This window comes from Oryctolagus cuniculus, chromosome Y (genome assembly GCF_051225735.1).
Source record: "Oryctolagus cuniculus isolate XC-2025 breed Fujian yellow rabbit chromosome Y, ASM5122573v1, whole genome shotgun sequence".
NCBI classification, from domain to species: Eukaryota; Metazoa; Chordata; class Mammalia; order Lagomorpha; family Leporidae; genus Oryctolagus; species Oryctolagus cuniculus.
In genome coordinates this window covers 29,948,771-29,968,497 of record NC_142889.1, presented here as the reverse complement: position 1 = coordinate 29,968,497, position 19,727 = coordinate 29,948,771, and the positions used below count along the sequence as shown (strand labels likewise).

At 38.5% G+C, this 19,727-nt stretch overlaps 1 pseudogene across 1 annotated transcript in view; it reads right to left on the bottom strand.

Annotated features, from left to right (window-relative positions):
- Positions 1-19,727, bottom strand: part of LOC149119463 (uncharacterized) — a 271,925-nt pseudogene that overhangs the window by 118,020 nt on the left and 134,178 nt on the right. The window contains exon 3 of the transcript XR_016228693.1: positions 12,109-12,116. The product of XR_016228693.1 is annotated as an uncharacterized LOC149119463 (transcript). The remainder of the gene's footprint in view (positions 1-12,108; positions 12,117-19,727) is intronic.

Genomic DNA, 19,727 nt, shown 5'->3' with positions numbered 1-19,727 from the left:
TAACCTGCTTAAACGAACCACATCAGATGAATTGAAATTCAATCTTCTATTATAACTGGAAAAACAGCAAGAAAATGCAGAAACACAGTGCTACTCCTTATGATAACAGCAAATATTCTTTGAGCTCCTTCTTGGTGTCAGCATTCTGGGTGCCCTGAAGGTAATTATTTATTTATTCTTTAAAACAGCTTTAGGAGTCAGATGCTATGTATCTCCATTTACAATTGAGGAAACAGAGCTACAGTGTTGTTAAGCAAAGCTCCCTTCATCTCACAAGCAAGAAGTAGATATATATCTCCTCTGAAAACTTAATTATGTATATATGATAAAATAAATATGTATATAAGTATATATATCTATATAATATATATACACATCTATATAATATTTTCCAAAAAAAATTGCATGCTTTCTTATCATACTGTCATTTAAAAAGTCAGTGTAAATCAGTGTATTTACTTTCTTTTCCTTTGGAACAGTAAAAACACCCAAAGATTATTTTTAATTAACTTAGCACTAAGTTCTTAAAATTAGCTGAGAATTTGGAAATTCCAACTTGGTTATCACTGAGTTGTCATGATTCATAGCATTGCATTTCATGAAATTACAGCCTTTGAAAGATCTCCATTATTATCATTCCATTAGTTGAATACAATTGTATAGATATCCTTTAAATTTCATTTAATAATTTTTATTTAATTAATGTATTTGAGATACAAAGACAGAGCGATCGTCCACCTCCTGGTTCACTTTTCAAATTCCCACAAGACCCAGGCTGAAGTCAGGAGGTTGACACTCAATCCAGGTGGCAGGGACTCAGGGGCTTGAGACATCACAGGCTCCCTCCTTAGGTGTGCATTAACAGGAAGATGGAGGTGGGATAGGAGTTATACTCCAACACAGGTATTCTGATAAGGGATTTAGACATCTCAGGTGTCATCTTAACCACTTTACTGAGGGCCTCCACCTTCTTTTCTTTTTTTAACTTCTGTTTCTTTCATGGCTACAATGATGCCTAGGAAACAGCATACCCTCAATGTTACTTACTTTAAATTTTGCTTTTAGATAAATTTATCTGGACTGTATTCCCAAAGTGTATTCATGACAAAAAATGAATTTTTCACATATTGATCTTTAAAAGTTCATGAGAAAGAAAAAGAAAAGAAGTGGACAGAAGAAAAAATTAAGAGGGAGTCAGCTACAATCAAATTTACAGTTATCACTGTAAAAGGCTACTTAAGTTTCTTTTGCAAAAAGAATGTTAACATCAAACAGTATATTTCACTTTGTGTTTCTATGGGGGTGCAAACTGTTGAAATCTTTACTTAATGTATACTAAACTGATCTTCTGTTAAAAAAAAAAGAAGAAATTAGCAATTCCCAACTTGACTCTCACTGGGATTAAACATGACAATAGGTCTGATCTGATTTCATCATCATTTAAAAAATCATCTATTATTTTTCACTTTATGTTTCTGTGTGGGAGCAAACTGTTGAAATCTTTACTTAATGTATGCTAAACTGATCTTCTGTATATAAAGAGAATTGAAAATGAATCCTCATGTGAATGGAAGGGGAGAGGGAATGGGAAAGGGGAGGGTTGTGGGTGGGAGGGACATTATGGGGGGAAGCCATTGTAATCCATAAGCCGTACTTTGGAAATTTATATTCACTAAGTAAAAGTTAAAAAAAAATACCATGAAACAACTACAAAGCAAACAACCCAATTAAATAAAAAAAAGAATGTTAACATGTAGAAATACAGATTTTGAAACATATGCACCCACAAGGGAGTGGAAAATAGCTGCTTTTGACATTACATGGATCTTTGTCAACTCTATCAAGTTATAATTAAATAGCTAGCTAGTATTTATTAAACCCCAAATATGTAAACTGAAGAGGTTATATCTTCTACATTAAACAAAATGATCTCTCTTAGACAAACAAGATAGTCTGCTGAAGAAGTTTCCTCTGAATTTTTAAAAAAGATTTATTTATTTATTTGAAAGAGTTACAGAGAGGCAGAGGCAGAGAGAGAGAGAGAGGTCTTCCATCTACTGGTTCACTGCCCAGATGGCCACAATGGCTGGAGATGTGCCGATCCTAAGCAAGGAGCCAAGGGCTTCTTTCAGCTCTCCCACATGGGTGCAGGGTCTCAAAGACTTGGGTCATCTTCTACTGCTTTCCCAGGCCATAGCAGAGAGCTGGATCAGAAGTGGAGCAGCCGGGACTTGAACTGGTGCCCATATAGGATGCTGGCACTGCAGGTGGCAACCTTACCTGCCAGGCCACAGTGCTTTATTGATTCAAAGTACCTCTTTTGGAGATGTCCAAAGGTCTCTCAAAATGGCCATTGCAATTTTAAGTTGTCCCTGGTGAAACTGCACCAGAGGATAGATGCACACATTACTGTGGTGGTGAGAAACATGAAGGAAGCAGGTGTTTAGGGTGGAAAACATGTGTTGCTAGCCTGAAAAAGCCCCATGGGAAGTCAAAAATCTGTAAAGATGGTGAACTTTCTATCTTCACAGTTTGACCAAGGGAAAACATCTGGCCAGGAGTAAGCCAAAGCCCTCTGAGTCTGGGTAGATCAAGTGAAAGAAAGAGGTCTCAGGGACACAAGGACAGAATTCAGAAGTCAGGACACTGGTCTTAGTAGACCTTATAAACTTATTAAACTTATCTATCCCCTGGTGGTAGCTCAGGGAGAAGGTTATTGAACCCATTCCTATCCAAGCCCAACAGATTTTTCCTCTTATAAACAAACATAAAAACATTAGATGAGCAGAAAAACCATAGGAATATGTGTTAGAGTGTTAGAAATCCGTTTCTCCAAGAAGCAAACAAATCTGATCAGATCAATGAAATACCTTCCTAGAAAACCAAACCCAGACTGATGGGCTTTAGTACTACTAGTAGGGAGCTGGAACAATCAGGACTCAAAATGGCACCCAAATGATAGCTGGTGACAAAACCACTAAGCCACAATGATGGCCCCATTAAGGCAAATCTTCATGTCAACTAATGAGAAAAATCATTTTATTATCCAATTTCCCTTGGACAAACACAATCACTGTTAATCCCATACTACATGAGTTAGGGATGCTACAGCCATTTCATATATGAATAAACAGGCTTCAGCAGCTCACTACTAGCACTTAAAGAGTTATAATTCAAATACTACTCTTCTAAGCCCAATTCACATTGTTCTCCCTTCTATCCAAGGATGTTGTATCAGAAGATCACAGAGTAATGTGCTAACTGTGCTAAATCATGTACTATGGACATTTAGACAACAAATACATCAGAGAAGGGAGTTAGAGAAATTGTTTTTAGGTACAAGATTCCCTGGCTTGCTTCCTGAAAATGCAGGAACACCCACTCTGTCTCTCAAATAGGTTTTAAGAAACAAATAAGACAAAAAGTAGGGGGAAGGCAACATTTGGGTGTACAGTTAAAATACTGTTCTTAACCTAATCACAATAAAAATCCCAAAGCATATTCTATTTAAATTTATATAGATTAAAAAATTGTACAGGTTTAAAAATTCACCTCAAATAATAATAATTATTGCCAAGAGAATCCTGAAAGGGAAAAAAAGGTGGGAGTTTTCTAACTGTAACAGATTTTAAAATACTGTCCATTTAAAATTTTAATATTTTATTTCCTTTCATGTTATTTTAATTGCAGAGAGTGACAGAGACAGAGAGTCAGATCATCCTGTCACTGGCCCATTCCCAAAGTGACAGCAACAACTGGGAATGGGCCAGGAAAAATAGGAGCCTAGACTTGATCCAAGCACCGAGGCAGTCCTATGTGGGATGTGGACATACCACATGGTATCCTAAGCAATGTTCCAAACACTCACACCAACATACTGCATACTTCAGAGGTGAGTGAGTTAAGGTGCACTGATAATCTGGGTGTCACATTTTCTGGGGCAGGCTGAGCAGGCTGCACCACCTTGAGCATGTTCTCAGGCTGTCCATGGGCCACTTGCCCTGTGCTCTGCTTTCCTGGCCAGTGGCCTTGGGTACCAAGAGCCAGGTCCAAGATGAGTGGATTTCTCACTAGGAGAGCAGTGCTGGCTCTTCTGCTGTCTGCCCTGATGAACCACAGCACCACCAAAATAGCTTTCCTGAAGCCAGAGCCTACCTACACGGTGCTTGCTCCCTAGCAGCAAAGCCCCGGGGTGCCTGCTCAGGAGGCTGCTGTGGCCCTGGCCTCTGCCACCAGTAGTCATTGAGGGCCAGGCCAGGCTCCTGGTGCTTGCACAAACTGCACATCAGCGAGTGTGTGACTGACAGTACCAGCAGCACTCGACCAGGCACAACTGGCAGGGTTGCATGTCCATGCACTGCGTGCCCTGCAGCCTCTACCAGCTATTCTCCAACAGTAATGCAGAGGAACTGGGCCAGATGTGCAGCTTTTCTGATGGCTCCGTCTCGTACACCAGGTACATCTAGGGATTCTCAGGCTACAACTTGAGCCCAGGATAATCCTCCAAGAAGAACCTCCATGCAGACATAATGTGGCAGGCTCTGTGAACTGGGTCAGGTCCTGAGAACTTTATCCGGTGTGGGCGTCTATCTACTGGGACTGTGCCCATGGTAGACTTGGCCTGGTGGTACCAGTGCGCAGCGGTCATCCTCTGTTCCTCTCAAGTGTTCAATCTACAGCAGGCTTTTCCAGATTCCAGAAACACTTCCTGCTTCTATGCATTCCCCAGCATTGACAAGCTATCTGAACTCCCTTCTCCCTTGTGGGTCAGTCACAGCAGGGAGGAGGAGGTCATCAGCTTATTTCATAGCCTGGTCATGTAGGGGTTTTGTCCCCAAGCTGTGGAGTCCCTCTGGAGTATCGGACATGTAATACACATAAAATTGCTGCATTACTTGTATTGACTGGGGCAAAGGATTTGGAGATTCTTTGGTTTGATTTCTGTTTCCTCAAACTTAAAAATACTGTAAATGCCTCAGATCATTCTACAACTGGATTGTAATTGATTGATGACTTATGGACTGTTGCTTAGATGGGGCACAGTGGTTGGTGATGGAATAAAATGTTCATGGATTAGAAGAAAAAAAAGAGAAGCAGACCGCTTAATAGAACACACTGTAAAAGCCAGAAACAAAAAAGGCATACTTAGATATTTCAGGTTAAAAGTGGCATTGTAACATACGATCAAAACATGAAGTGTTTGGGATAAGTGAACAGCCACTTTACAAAAATTTGTAAACACCACATGATGCTCCAAATTCAAGTGTGGATTCACTAAAGATTCAGTTAAGGGAAATAATAGCAAAAACTCAAATGGGCAAAATGAGAGGAGTAAGAGGCACAAAGAACGGTGGTTTCATTACTTCTGGAAAATCTGTGTTGATTTCTTGTCCCAAGTTCACACTTGTTGACACATATGGTCACAGTTTCTGAAATCACGCAAAATGATTTTGTTTTACCATCTGTTAAAGTCCCATTGAAACCAACTAGGACTCAAAGGGACGTGGAGGGGGAATAAAGAGCAATAAGGGGATTTAGAGAGAAGGATTTTAAAAGTTTACTTAGATTAGGCCTTTGGCATCCTGAAATTGCACTCCACTGTAGTCCTGGTCCAGTACAGACTGCTTTCCCACAGGCACGAGTGTTACTTTCCTAATGACCTCAACACTCAAATTCCACTGACATTTGCAAGCAACAAAATCCAGCCTGTTTGAGAGATAGAAACCTTGCAAGTGCACATGGAGCACCCATTGCCTCCAAACTTCTGTGTGCACGCTCAGCCATTGACCGCTAGAGGGCGCATGTGCACCTGTGTTCTGGAGTGTTGCTTGGTTACAGAGATTGTGCACTCAGAGGTTGGAAACGCCCTGTTGGGAGGTCGACTGGAAACCAGTCGTTCATCTACAGGGTTATCCTTAGGCTTGAGGGGTGGTGAGAGTGGCCAGAAGTCTCAGCAATGAAGGTTTTACCTTCCCATTTCAGAAGGGCGAGTTTCTCTTCAGCTCCTCCATCAGGTGTGAAAATGACAAACAGGATTATTTTATTTTTTATTTTATTTATTTATTTATTTGACAGGCAGAGTGGACAGTGAGAGAGAGACAGAGAGAAAGGTCTTCCTTTTGCCGTTGGTTCACCCTCCAATGGCGTGCGGCAGCCAGCACTTCACGCTGATCTGAAGCCAGGAGCCAGGTGCTTCTCCTGGTCTCCCATGGGGTGCAGGGCCCAAGCACCTGGGCCATCCTCCACTGCACTCCCTGGCCACAGCAGAGAGCTGGCCTGGAAAAGGGGCAACCGGGACAAGAACCCGGTGTGCTGGCACCAGAGGCGGAGGATTAGCCTATTGAGCCAAGGCATTGACCAACAAATAGGATTAAATCACTGGTTACCACAAAGGTGCCAAGGCTGGTGAAGCAGACCAAGGGCAGTTGCTCCTGTTTGCTTGGTGAAAGTGGTGTAGCAGCTGGAGACAAGAACAGGTAACAGGGATACAAATTTGGGTGTGAGGGGCGGGCCACTGAAGGCTGGGGCTGATCAGAGTGCTTGCTTTCTGGGACTCACAAGCTGCAGGGCCTGCAGTAACCTGGGATGCTGGGCTTCTTGCCCTCTGCAGCTCCTCAGCACCTAATTGACTTTTTTCCTCAGGATCACTTTGGCTATCCTATGACTATGGTTCTATATGAATTTTAGCACTGTTTCTTCTAATTAATTCTTCTAATTCTAATATTGTTATTTTGACAGGGATTGCATTGAACCTGTAAATTGCTTTGGAGACTATGGACTTTTAATGACATTAATTCTTCCAATTCATTTTGTGATTTTGATTATTTCTTTCATCAATAATTCATATTTTCCATTGTGTAACTCTTTTAATTAATTAATTGTTTATTCCTGAGTATATAACTCTTGTGGCTATTATGAATACAATTTCTTTCTTGATTTTTCTTTCATTAAGATCATTACTGGTGTATAAATATACTTCTGCTTTCATATGTTGATTTTGTGTCTTATGCCTTTATAAAAGTTCATACAAAACTTTTCCTTATGCTTAAAGGCTATTAGAAAAACTATAGTGGGTAGATCCAAATATGATATCCATTTATTTCTGATACTATTCCTAGAAAGACTTATTTTATAATTTTTGTTCTTCTTTTCTCAATTATTTATTTGAATTGAGAGAGAGAGAGAGAGATCTCATTTCTATCTGCTGGTTAACTCCCAGATGCCTCCAACAGCTGAGTTTGAGTCACATTGAAGTCAAAACCTCAAACTCTATCCAGGTCTTTCACATGGATGGCAGGAACTCAAGTACTTAAATCATTACCTACTTCATTGCGAGTTACATTATCAAGAAGCTGGGTTGGAAACAGAATTTCTAGGACTCAAAATGACACTCTGAGATGGGAAGTAGTTGTCTCTAGTGGTGGATTAACCTGCTGCACCATAATGCCTGCCCCAACTTATCCTTCTTTAACTGCTTCAAACATCAGTAATTCTTTCTTGCTATTGCTTTTAGTTGTTGAATATTCATGAGCATGTATTTAATTCATGAATGTGTATGTATTTAACATGAACAGTTCACATTTTTTCATGATTGATTAACTACATTTTATAGACATGATATCTGCATTAGGATTAGGAGAAGAGGGAGATAATCACCTGGGAATTCTGAGAACTGTCCATTGCTACTTACATCTTTCAGCATAATTTTTACTGATGTTAAAACATGAAACATACTTCTTTCATTTTTTAAAAATTATTTTAGATTGGTGAGATAAAGGAAGAGAGATATCCCATCTAATAGTTATTTCACAAAATTACTTCACTGGCCAATGCTGTCCCAGGATACAGCCAGGAGCCAGTAGACCAGTCTTGGTCTGCCATATGTGCAGCAAGGAATCAGCCACCTCAGAATCACCTGCTCACTCCCAGAGAGCACAATAACAAGAATTTGCCATCAGGAGCCCCTTGCAGGAATCAAATCCAGGTTTTCTGATTTGGGATGAAGCCATTCTAACTGGTTTCTTAACTATTGGCCAGATGCCCACAAATATGATTCTTAGACTTTACTTATTCATCTCCATATATGGCCATAGGACTTTTCTTAAATTTATAATTATCAATCTATGATTAGTAATGTAATTATGTGCTAACTGTATTGCTTCTGCATAGTAAAAATTTACTAATATGCATGATTCATTTATTTAAGTCAGTGTAGTATAGCATAAAATATTTCCTAAGGCTTAGAGTGAAATCATCATTTGGGGTTCTAAAACTAAGTGTATCTAAAACCCAAAGATTGGGTCTGGCACTGTGACCATCAATGCCAACAGCCCATGTGGGCACTGTTTCATGTCCCAGCTACTCCACTTCCAATCCATGTCTCTGCCTATGGCCCAGGAAAGCAACAGAAAATGGCTAAGTGTTTGAGCTCCTCCTACCCATGTTTGAAACTGGAAGAAGTTCCTGCTTCCTGGATTCAGGCCTGGCTTACCTGTGGCTATTGTGACCATCTAGAGAGTGAACCAGCTGGTGAACGATCTTTCTCTCTAAAGCTCCTTCCATCACTGTATCTCTGACTTTCAAAGAAATAAAATCTAATTAAAAACCCAAAGATTATTTCAATTCATTATATGGCCAAATATTATTTTATATTATAAATGGATGTATATATGTATGTAAATGTCTTGATGAGGATTAAAGAAAAATAGGTTGAATTGTATTTTTTACAGCTTGGAACTGAGACATAATAATATGATTCTATTTGGGTTGTCAAGTATACATCTATAGGAAATAATTCAGGATGAAGAAAAGTATAGGAATTATAATTATATGGGATAATAGCAATAAAGGTTTGATTTAATAGTGTTTTAATCAGCAGAAGTGATTTTTTTAAAAAAAGTATGACTGTCTTTGTGGTATCAATGTTTTTATAAATACATGTATAAATTAATGATTTACTTTACAGTTAGTTACACATTTGGAAAGAAATGTGGAAGAGCAGATTTCTTAGACTTAAGGAGTTGCTACCTTTCCTCATCCTGAATTGCTGCTTATAGATGTGTACATGACAACCCAAATAGAATCATAATATTGTGTCTCAGGTACTATGTTTCCACTCAGATGGTACACAGGTTCATTGACCAGTGTATGCCAGAGCATATCCCTCTGCTCATATAGGCCAAATGTTATGACTTGTGTTTCTGACCAAGAAAAAGGCCATCCCACTGCCTGCTGCTGTGTTACATGAAGACACATCCAGGTCCTGCAAAGGTGGTTACTGGCATGGGCTGCAAGGGGAGAACTGGAAAAGGCACCACAGGCTAAGAGATTGTGTATTTCTTCAGGGTCTTCCTTTGAAGTTGGGAACATTCACACCTTTTGAAAGGGCAGGGGGGAGGGGAGCCCTGAGACCATCTCATGCTGGCTGCTTACATTATTTTTTCTTCAAGTCCTATTCCTAGAAGTCTGGATTTAAACTTGAGCATGACTGTGAACTAAGGCAGTGTAGCTGAGTCTCATGTAGTTCTGCCTCCTTCTTGTACCAGGGCCCTGCCTGGAATGTGTCCAAGAGGGAAGGCAGATAGCACTTGGTCCTGGGGACATAAAGACAAACAGTACAAACCGCCCCAGGACGGATTCCACATCACCCTGGCAGACAAAGACAAACAGTACAAACCACAATTACAATAATACACAAGTAAGCAAACTTACCTCCGTCAGGCCGATGGAGTGTGGGAGTCTGGGGTCCCTCAAATCCCAGACGAGCCCCCAAATGTAGGACCCCAAAAGTGGTGTCCTCTTGTGACGACCCCAGAAACACAGACTCCAGACCAGATGATGCAATAGAGCAGGAGGTAATTTTTATTTCATTTGCGCAAATGGGCCCCCTACTGCTGCAAGCAGCAAGCAAGCGAGAGGAGCCCCAGCAGCTATCTCACACAGCTTTTAAGGGGCAAAACCACAAAATTAACATACCATAGGTGGCGTAAGTTTATTGGGTAACTACAATGGGAGGAGGTCGTCGAGGAGGAGGAGAGAACAGAAACAGGGGCTACGTGCCCTACGTGTCTAAGCTTGGACAAGGGGAGGGGGTCCTTGAAGAGCAGAAAGGGGTGGCTACGTGCCCTACGTGTCTCTCGGTTTCTTTGTTAAGCTTGAACAAGCACAGGGGAGGGGGCTTATGTGCATACCAGGATGTTCTGTCGCCCTTATCTCTGGGTAGTAGCCCCTATCTCTGGGTAGTAGCCCTTATCTCTGGCTAGTAGCTATCTGCTTTCTCTGTGAACTTAGTTTACTCCCCATTTCCCAGGACTGTTTTATTAAGGCCATTTTATGGCGGCTCTCAGCGGCTCCTTTCATTGGGAGATCCAGAGGGAAAGCACATTTTCCCATCCAAGTGAGCTTTCATTTGGATTGTAAGCCTGAGTCATATTCAAGTCAAAGGAGAAAAATCAGGTTTGAGGGTTCTGATCTTTTTATATTCTGTCATATCCTCCGGCATCAAAGTCAGAAAGTCTACTGAGGTTGATATAGTTAAAGATCAATACATAGGAAGTAGACTGTATTACCTAGAGGTGAATGAAAGTGTGTGTGTGTATGTGAGAGCGAGAGAGAGAGAGAGAGTGAGAGAGAGAGAGAGAGGTGAAAAAGGAGAATGAAAACAAGGAGGAAAGAAAATAAGATTAAAGAAAAAATTTATAAAGTAAAGGTGAAGAGAAAATAAAAAACAAAGTTTAGAGGATATGAAAGAATGAGAAAATAGAAAAAAATAAAAGGAAAAGAGGGGAAAGGAACACAGAAAGTAAAGAACAACAACAAAAAAGAAATAAAAAATAATAACAATAAATAAAAAGGGAGAAAGAACATTTTAAAGCATTTTTCCTATCCATGCCAATAATGTTCCTCTTCAAATCTGTCCTTTTCTTCTTAAACTTCCTTCCATTGGGTTCAACTGCTTCTTCCATTTTTATTCATCTAGTGTGAACACTAGACAAATTTCTTTTCTGTATAATTACAAAGAGGAGTAGCAGACTTAGAAAGAAGAAACTTGGGATTATACCTAATTTCTGCCACTTATTGTATCCAGATAAATCATTATGGGCTTTAAATTTCGGGTGCTTAATTTGAACAACCACTTGAATCATATGTTAAATGCAGATGGAAATAATAAATACTGTTTCATTAGTCTCCAAGATTGATTAAAATCTTAAAATTCAATGTGATCTTATTCTGTCTATAGAAAAATGGGGAATATTAACTGGAAGAAATGAAAAAATATAGTAGAACACAAATAAGAAGAAAACCAGTAAAGAAAGTTTTAAAAATTAGGAAAAGATAATAGAAAGTTATGCAAAAATGAAAAAGCACTAGGAGAAAATAATTTAAGACAGAAAGACAAGATAGTGTCTGTAAGGGCAAACTAGAAAGTCAGTGAAGTAGATAAATCAATTAGAGTTATCATCTAAATATATACATACATGCTAAAATAATGAACATAGTCTATGTATAAATGTCCTTCACTTACAACCCAAATTAATTAATAACCCAAAATATAACCCAAATATATCAGCAATTTAACAACAAAAGAAAACCAATTTAGCTGAGAAGTAGTTAAAGGACATCAATGGACAGTTCTCAAAATAAGAAATATCAATGGCTGACAAATGTATAAAAAAGGCTTAACATCACTAGCCATCAGGAAATTTCAAATCAAAACCACAATGATATATCACCTCACTCTTCTTAGAATGGCTAAAAACAGAGACTAATAAATGCTGGTTAGGATGTGGATAAAAGGGAATACTTAAACACAGTTGGTGGGAATGTAAATTAGTGAAGCCACTGAGGAAAACAGTGTGGAAATACTAGAAATAAACTTGACAAATGATCCAGCAATCCAACTACTGGGTATACACCCAAAAATCTTGAACACAATGTCTAAAAGAGATACCTGAACCACCATGTTAACTGCAAGACTGTTCACAGTAACCCAAATTTGGAACCAACCAAGTTGTCCATCATCAGATGAGTGGATAAAGAAAATGTGGTATGTATACACAATGGAATATTAACTATAAAAAAATGAAATTCTACCATTTGCAACAAAATGGATGCACCTGGAAGACATCATGTTGAGGGAAATAAGCTGGACCTGGAAAGAAAAATACACAGGTTCTACCTTACATGTGGGAGTGAAAATTTTAAAAACAAATGAAAAAGAAGGAAGTGTCTGTGTGTATCAGTATCACTGCAAATATAATTTGGTAAAACTGTTTTATACATTTATAAAACCAGTGGTTAAGAATGTTGTGCTACTGTAGTTTGAATGATCTATGATCACTTAAACATTTACTATATTGGAGTGAAATGGCCATTTTTTTCCATTCAATAATTGCTCATAGCCATTATTTATATTCCCATTAATCTAGGGACATTTAGCTTTTTACTTGTTAAACTTCTTACTCAGTGATGTATTAACCCTTTTTACTGTAATGTAAATTTAAAATATGTTGTCTCAAAAACTGAAAAAAAAAGAAGGAAGGAGGGTGACAAAGAGGGAAGAAGGTTATATTATTGTGTTATTAGATTTGCATGTATATCATATTGAATCTGTTAAATATTACATAAATTTAAAACTGCATTTCAAAAGAAAAAAATATAGAAAGAAGGAGAGATCTTTCTCCTGGTCCACTCCTCAACAGTCTGTAACATCAAGGACTGGCCCTGGTTGAAGCCAGGCATTGGGACCTCCATTTAGGTCTCACACATGGGTGGCAGGGTTTCAAGTACTTGAGTTATCACTCGGTGCTTCCCAAGGTGCATTTAGAGGAACCTTGACTGGAAGCAGAGGTGAAACTAAATTGCAGGCATTCCATATATTGGATGCAGACACCACAAGCAGTGGTTTAAATTGCTATGCCAAAATGCCTGCCCCCAGAACTTCTATTTTCCAGTATCATTTCTCATGGTCAGTACTGTGGCATAGCAGATTAAGCCTCTCCCTACAGCACCATCATCCTTAATAGGTGCCTTTTTGAGTCCCAGATGCTCTGCTTCTGATACAGCTCCCTTCTAATAGCATAGGAGAACAGTGGAGGATGGCCCAAGTGCTTGGGCCTCTGCAAACACATGGGAGACCCAGAAGCAGCTCCTGGATCCTGGCTTTGACTTAGCCCAGCCCTGGCCATTGTGGCCATTTGGGAAGTGAATCAGCAGATGGAAGTCTCTCTCTCTCTCTCTCTGCCTTTCAAATAAATAAAAAGATTTATCAATATCATTCTCAACAGTAACATTTTTTAGTAACAGTAATATTTTTTAAATTGTTCTACAAATATTTTCTTTTTTTTGCAAAAATCAATGGGCCACAAGCAAGTTACATGATGAGGTCAAAGCTTAGCAACTTCTTGGATTAATATCAATAATTCAACAATGTTTTGTGAGTCTTAAGTTTTTAAAAATGTCTTACATTTAAAAATTTTAAAAATGTCATTCCATTTACATGGAAGCAGACTTCTAGAAGTTTGTTGAGATGTGCATAACCCACGTAAAGCACCATTTCCAATTCCAACATCCTGCTAAATGCACACTTTGGGATTCAGCAGATGATGGTTTATGTAGGTGGATCTTGCCACTAATTTGGGAGTTGTTCATGGCTCCCAGCTTCAGCCTGGCCTAACCTGGCTGCTGTTGACATTGGAGTAGTGAACATGTTGATGGGTGCTCTCTATCTGCATGCTTTTTCCTCTTCCTCTTTTCTCTCTCTCTTTCTCCCTCTCTCTCCCTCTCTCTCTCTCCACTCACCTCCCTCCCTCCCTCTCATCTGTGTGTGTGTGTGTGTGTGTGTTCTCTGTGTCTCTCAAAATATATAAAATTTTAAAAATGCTTTGTCCAGGATTATTAGTTCCAGTATATATGTATCTGAATAACTTATTGAAGTATCTGCAGGCTGGTGCTGTGGCTCGCTAGGCTAATCCTCCACCTGTGGCTCCAGCACCCCAGATTCTAGGCCCGGTTGGGGCACTGGTTCTGTCCTGGTTGCTCCTCTTGCAGTCCAGCTCTCTGCTGTGGCCCAGAAATGCAGTGGAGGATGGCCCAAATGCTTGGTCCCTGCACCCACATGGGAGACCAGGAGGAAGCACCTGGCTTCTGGTTTTGGATCAGCACAGCACACTGGCCATAGTGGCCATTTGAGGGGTGAACCAATGGAAGGAAGACCTTTGTCTCTGTCTCTCTCACTAACTCTGCCTGTCAAAAAATAAAAAAAGAAGTATCTGCACATGTATTTAAAGATACAGAAGACCTGGTGTAAATGTGAGCATCTGACTCTAAACCAAGAACCTCCAAGTTTGTAGCAAGCATGAAGAAAGCCTTTTCTATTTTATGCAAGACAACTCATCTTTCTCATTAAATCATCTTATCATCAAGGAAATAAAGACAAGATTGTTGGTGATAAATCATTCTCAAAGCATTTAACAACATTTTTAAAATGAGAGTTGAGGAAAGTAGAATCTGTGTGTGTTTACAAAAGAAGAAATTTTGGTCTTGGCCAAGTGTTAATACTTCTAATTGGAAAGCAAATGACAGAAAATTTTCCATTCATAAATATGACCTAAATTTGCATTATTTAGATAATCTCATTTAAAAAAAATCTTAAATGGACCACTCTAATACAATAAGGGAACGTTCTATTATTTTACTGCATTTTACAATATCATTGGCAAACTATACCAACTATCCATCATTCTCTATTTCTTCCTCCCACTAACTCCTGGAAACCATGAATGCATTTGAATATATTAGTCTATCCAAGGTATGGTATATAAATTAAATCATCTAATATGTGATCTTTCATCAATGGATGGATCACTCAACAGCTTGTGATGGATGAGCACTAACTTGCTCTTTGTTGCCAATTTCCACTGCGTCAGCTCATCAGCTGATTCACATTTGGCTTGTTTTCCACTTTTGGCTCCTGAGAATCACACATCCAGGAATGTCTATATAAAAATGTTTGTCATTCTTTTGAGTATATACTAAGGAGTTGGATGACATGATTGCATGACAATTCTGTTTGGATTTTGAAGAACAATCTAATTCTGTTTGAATTTTGAAGAACAATCTGAAAAATTATTTTCCACAGTGGCTGTGCTATTGTACATTACTACCAGCAATATACAAACATCAGATTTCTCCATGATTTTTGCCAATGATTTTTAATTTTTATTATAGTAATTTATATGGATGTGAATTCACAAGTAGACTTGTGATGAATGATTCTGAGCATCTTTTCAAGTACTTGTTTGCAACCTGTGAATGTTTTTTGGAGAAAAGTTTATTCTGAACCTTTCTCCATTTTAAATTCAGGTTTTTTGTTGTTGTTGGGTAGTGATTGTTCTTTTTATGTACTAGGTACTAATTCCTTATCAGTATATAATTTCCAGGTAAGACAGTACTTTAAAATGTGTGGAAGATGGAATTAAAAGGTGGATTTATTTTGGTACAAAACATGTTTTTTGAAATCCACATACATTATTCTTATAATACACATCCTCTCCATGAACTTAAGTATCCCTGTGTACTCTTCCATTCTGTGAACTGTGTTTCTGGTTTGTTTATAGAATCACTTGTTACACAAAATTTTAATTTTATTGAAGTGCAATATATGTTTTTCTGTTCTTCCCTGTATTTTCCAATGCACAGGGTGTTTTCTCAGGCAGAGGCCAGCTCACAAAATATGGTAAACACAGATCAGAAAGGGGCGATGAAACAAGGAGCAATGAGGCAGGGCAGAGAAGCGAGTATGAATACACAAGGAATCTGGGGGTCTTGAGGCCGAGACACAGAGGCTTCAATGTGAGGGCAGGTGAGGGCCCCCAACATGCACTTTCTGGCAAGAGACAGCCTCCACCATGGAGTTTGTGAGTACTCAAAAATAATATACAAGAGCAGAAACCACATCTGTTTGGTTGCTGGTCTCCCTCCACTTCCATGGCTAGACCAAGTTTTTCCATCCTATCGAAAGCATTGACAAGCAATTCTGGTCAACAGCCCATCTTTCAAAAGAAAGATGAAGAAAAGAGGAAGGGCAAATACCAGCTCACCCTGCCCCTACACAGGATCATGAGGAGGCAAGGCTCCTGGGGCCAGAATGAGGCCACAGTTTCCATATCCCAACTCTTAGCCATCCTGCCTGGGGTGCCCCTCCTCCTCTACTCCAGAGCACTAAGGGAGGAGAGTCTGGAGAGGCAGGGAAGTGTGGGTGTGACAGATGTGGCAGCAGCATCCAGGAGACACAGCATTGCCAGTGAACTGCAGTGGAGGTCTTGGCTGGAGTGGAATTCTGAAGGGGGGCCAGGTGTCTCTGGTTCCATGACCACAGTGGGTTCTGTGGTTCAAGTGCTGCCCTGAAATACACAGGTTCCTGCCCTTTCCATGCAGCTTGCACAAAACAAAAACATCAGTTGGTAAACACCAATAGTACTTTCCAGTTGTCTTGTTCTATTTATTATTGTTGTCATTATTACTGTTATCTGACTACAAAGACAGTGTGAGACTTCACAGGTAGACTAGCTTTCCTGATAGAAGGGCTTGGGTACAGAGAGCAGGGTTTGTGGATTTTTTTGCATTATGTTTTAAAGCAGAAACAAAAAGGTTGATTGGAGTGGGGTGGAGGGATTTGCTAGAAGTTTCTATCTAAAAAAATCAGCCCATCAAAAAAATAAAAACAAAACAAGAAATACCTGTGTGTATCAGTATTGATGGAAATATAATTTTATAAAATGTTGCTTTTTAGCTTTGCCAAACCAGTGGTTAGGACTATTATACTACTATAGTTTCATGATCTGTGATTGCTTTAAAATGCACTTTACATAAGTGAAATGGTCACTTCTTTCCATTCAATTACTGTGTATAGCCATTGCTTATATTCTTGCCAAACTAGGTTGCTTTTTACTTGTTAAACTTCTCATTTGGTGAATAAGTAAGCCTTTTATTGTTATGTAAATTTAAAATATGTTATCTCCAAGTGTAAAATGAGAAAGCAAGCAAGAAAGGGAGAGAGAAGGATGGTGGGATGGAGAGGGGGAGGGAGGTGGACAGGGAGAGAAGAAGGGAATATCATTTTATTCTCATAATTTTATCTATAAACTATATTGAATCTGTTAAAAATTAATTAAAATTTTAAATTGAAAATATAAAAGAAACATTCCCCTCCCCAAAGAACCCTTGAAAACAAATTTTTAAAAGTCCTGAAAACAGTAAAACTCCAAATAAACAAACAACAAACTGTCATGTACAGAAAGAGTGAATTAAGTTCATTTATTAATAGCAGCTAAAATTTATTTATGTGTGACTTCAGTCCAAATTAGGGGAGCTAATGTAGGCTTGTCACTTAAACAGGAATAATTCATTTTCAAAATCACCCTGATAAATATCTCTTCTCCATTTTGCTCCAAGCCAGAGAAATATTACTGCACACCTATGTAACTCATTATTTCCTATTTTTAAAATAAGTAAATCAATGTCTGAAAATATTTCAATACAAAGAAATTACAGAATTTCAGGAGTCATCACATTTTTGAGGTACGACATAAGTAGCAGGTGGACACCTTGTTATAACTTTGAAATATTGATACAGGCTGAGAGTTCTGCAAGAATATTAGTGAGTGAGGTGCAAATTTCACAGCCTAAGGCTTACTCTTGCTGTCACGTGTTACATACTTTTCCATATTATGCAAATTGTAAGAGACTGGATGGTGAAAACTTGCAAGTGGAAGGAAAGTTTTCTGTACAAACATTGCTGAATACTGAGCTATCTGGGAGAAGGCACTTTCCTAATGTACAAGTATACGATATTTCAAGACTACTCCACAAAGTAATTATTGAACCCTAAATATTACCTCAGGTCCCTCAAAAGTAGCCTTGGTACTAGAAATGTTATTTTTATAATGTTTATTCACATTTACCCATTGAATATTTTATCTACATACTCACCTTTAATCCAGGAAAATATGAAATAATTTAGGAGAGTTTTCTGCCTTATCTCTTTAAATTATAGTCCAGCTGACCTCACAGAAGATATGAGGAGTCTTGAATGAACTAATGTAGGAGAAAATAAATGACAAATACAAAGAGAAGAAACAGTCAAAAGGAAGAAGCAACAGAAGATTTAGATTTATCAGCCAAAGTCCTACTGAGTTAAAGATGAATTGCTGATTCTACTGAAACAAAATAGATTCACTTTCAGAGGTGGGATTCACATTAACTAATAGATCCAAATACACTAATTTCTCAGAAGTGAAGAAAAATCATTTGCTGGGCCTTTGTTAAAAAAATTTCAGACATGGAGCTCAAAGTTGAAACAAAATTAAGGATGTGAAAAGATAGTTCTTTGTTTCACTTTTACAACAACCTTCAATGTTATAAAATATGATTGTGCAAAAGTATAGGTGTGCTATGACAGTTGTGTAGAGAGAGAAATGAAGCAACCAAGGTAGCCAGGTTTCTAATCATTTGGCCTAATTCAAGGAAACAATAGCAGATATGGAGTAACTCAGAATTTGTAAGCTGTTATATATAGATATATCTTGCTGCCTGAACTTTAACAAAAGTTGAACATGAGACATTTTACCACCATGGTCTCTAGTCCAGTCCTATGTTAATAAAAGAAAATTTATATACTTATGTGGGTGAATGACTAAATGTCTGTTCTTTTATAAAAGTAAAGGAACCAGTTGCAACTACTGATTGAGTGTCCAGTTACCCTACTTCTGAAGAGGAAGGCTGGGGATGTTTTTTTAGAACGAATTTTTTTCAGTTATTCCATTGTAGTTGTTCTTTCATATTGGAAAATTGCATTTTGGCATTTTCTGCCTGCTTATTTGTTTCCAAAATCGAGACCATGCTTCTGTTTCAAATAGAATTTCATTGGGCACAGATTTTTTTTTATGAACACTAAACTACAAATTGACAGGTCATTGTTTCTTTCATTTATTTTCTGAAAATGTTATCTGAATTTGACCTGATCTATTCCCAAATATCAGCTGTAAGCACACTTTATCAATTTCTTATTATCTAATATCTTGTCTTATCACTTCTAGAGATTGCTTTTTCCAATGTATACTCTCTCCTATCACTGGGTTTCATCTTCAAGCACTTTAATATTTCTCCCTCCAATATAAAGCAAAAACCTATGACAACAGTAGCTATTAGAGATGAAAACAAACTTTAACCTACAATAGAACACCAATAGAGTCATAGCATTCATAAATTAGTGAAAGGTGAATAAATACAATAATAATGTAAATAGAATGCATTGATTTGTTAATAACAATATTGAAAAGTAGTTTCTAGGCAGGTGCCATGGCTCACTAGGCCAATCCTCCACCTGTGGTGCCAGCACCCTGGGTTCTAATCCAGGTTGGGGTGCCAGATTCTGTGTCAGTTGCTCCTCTTCCAGTCCAGCTCTCTGCTGTGTCCTGGGAAGGCAGTGGAGGATAGCCCAAGTGCTTGGGCCCCGCACCTGGCTCCTGGCTTCGGATTGGCATAGCTCCGGCTGTAGCAGCCATTTGGAGTATGAACCAATGGAAGGAAGACCTTTCTCTCTGTCTCTCATTGTCTAACTCTGCCTATCAAAAAAAAAAAAAAGTAGTTTCTAGTAAATATATATATATATATTTTTTTTTAGCTAAGTACATCATTTATTTTTATTTTTTTTTTAACTTTTATTT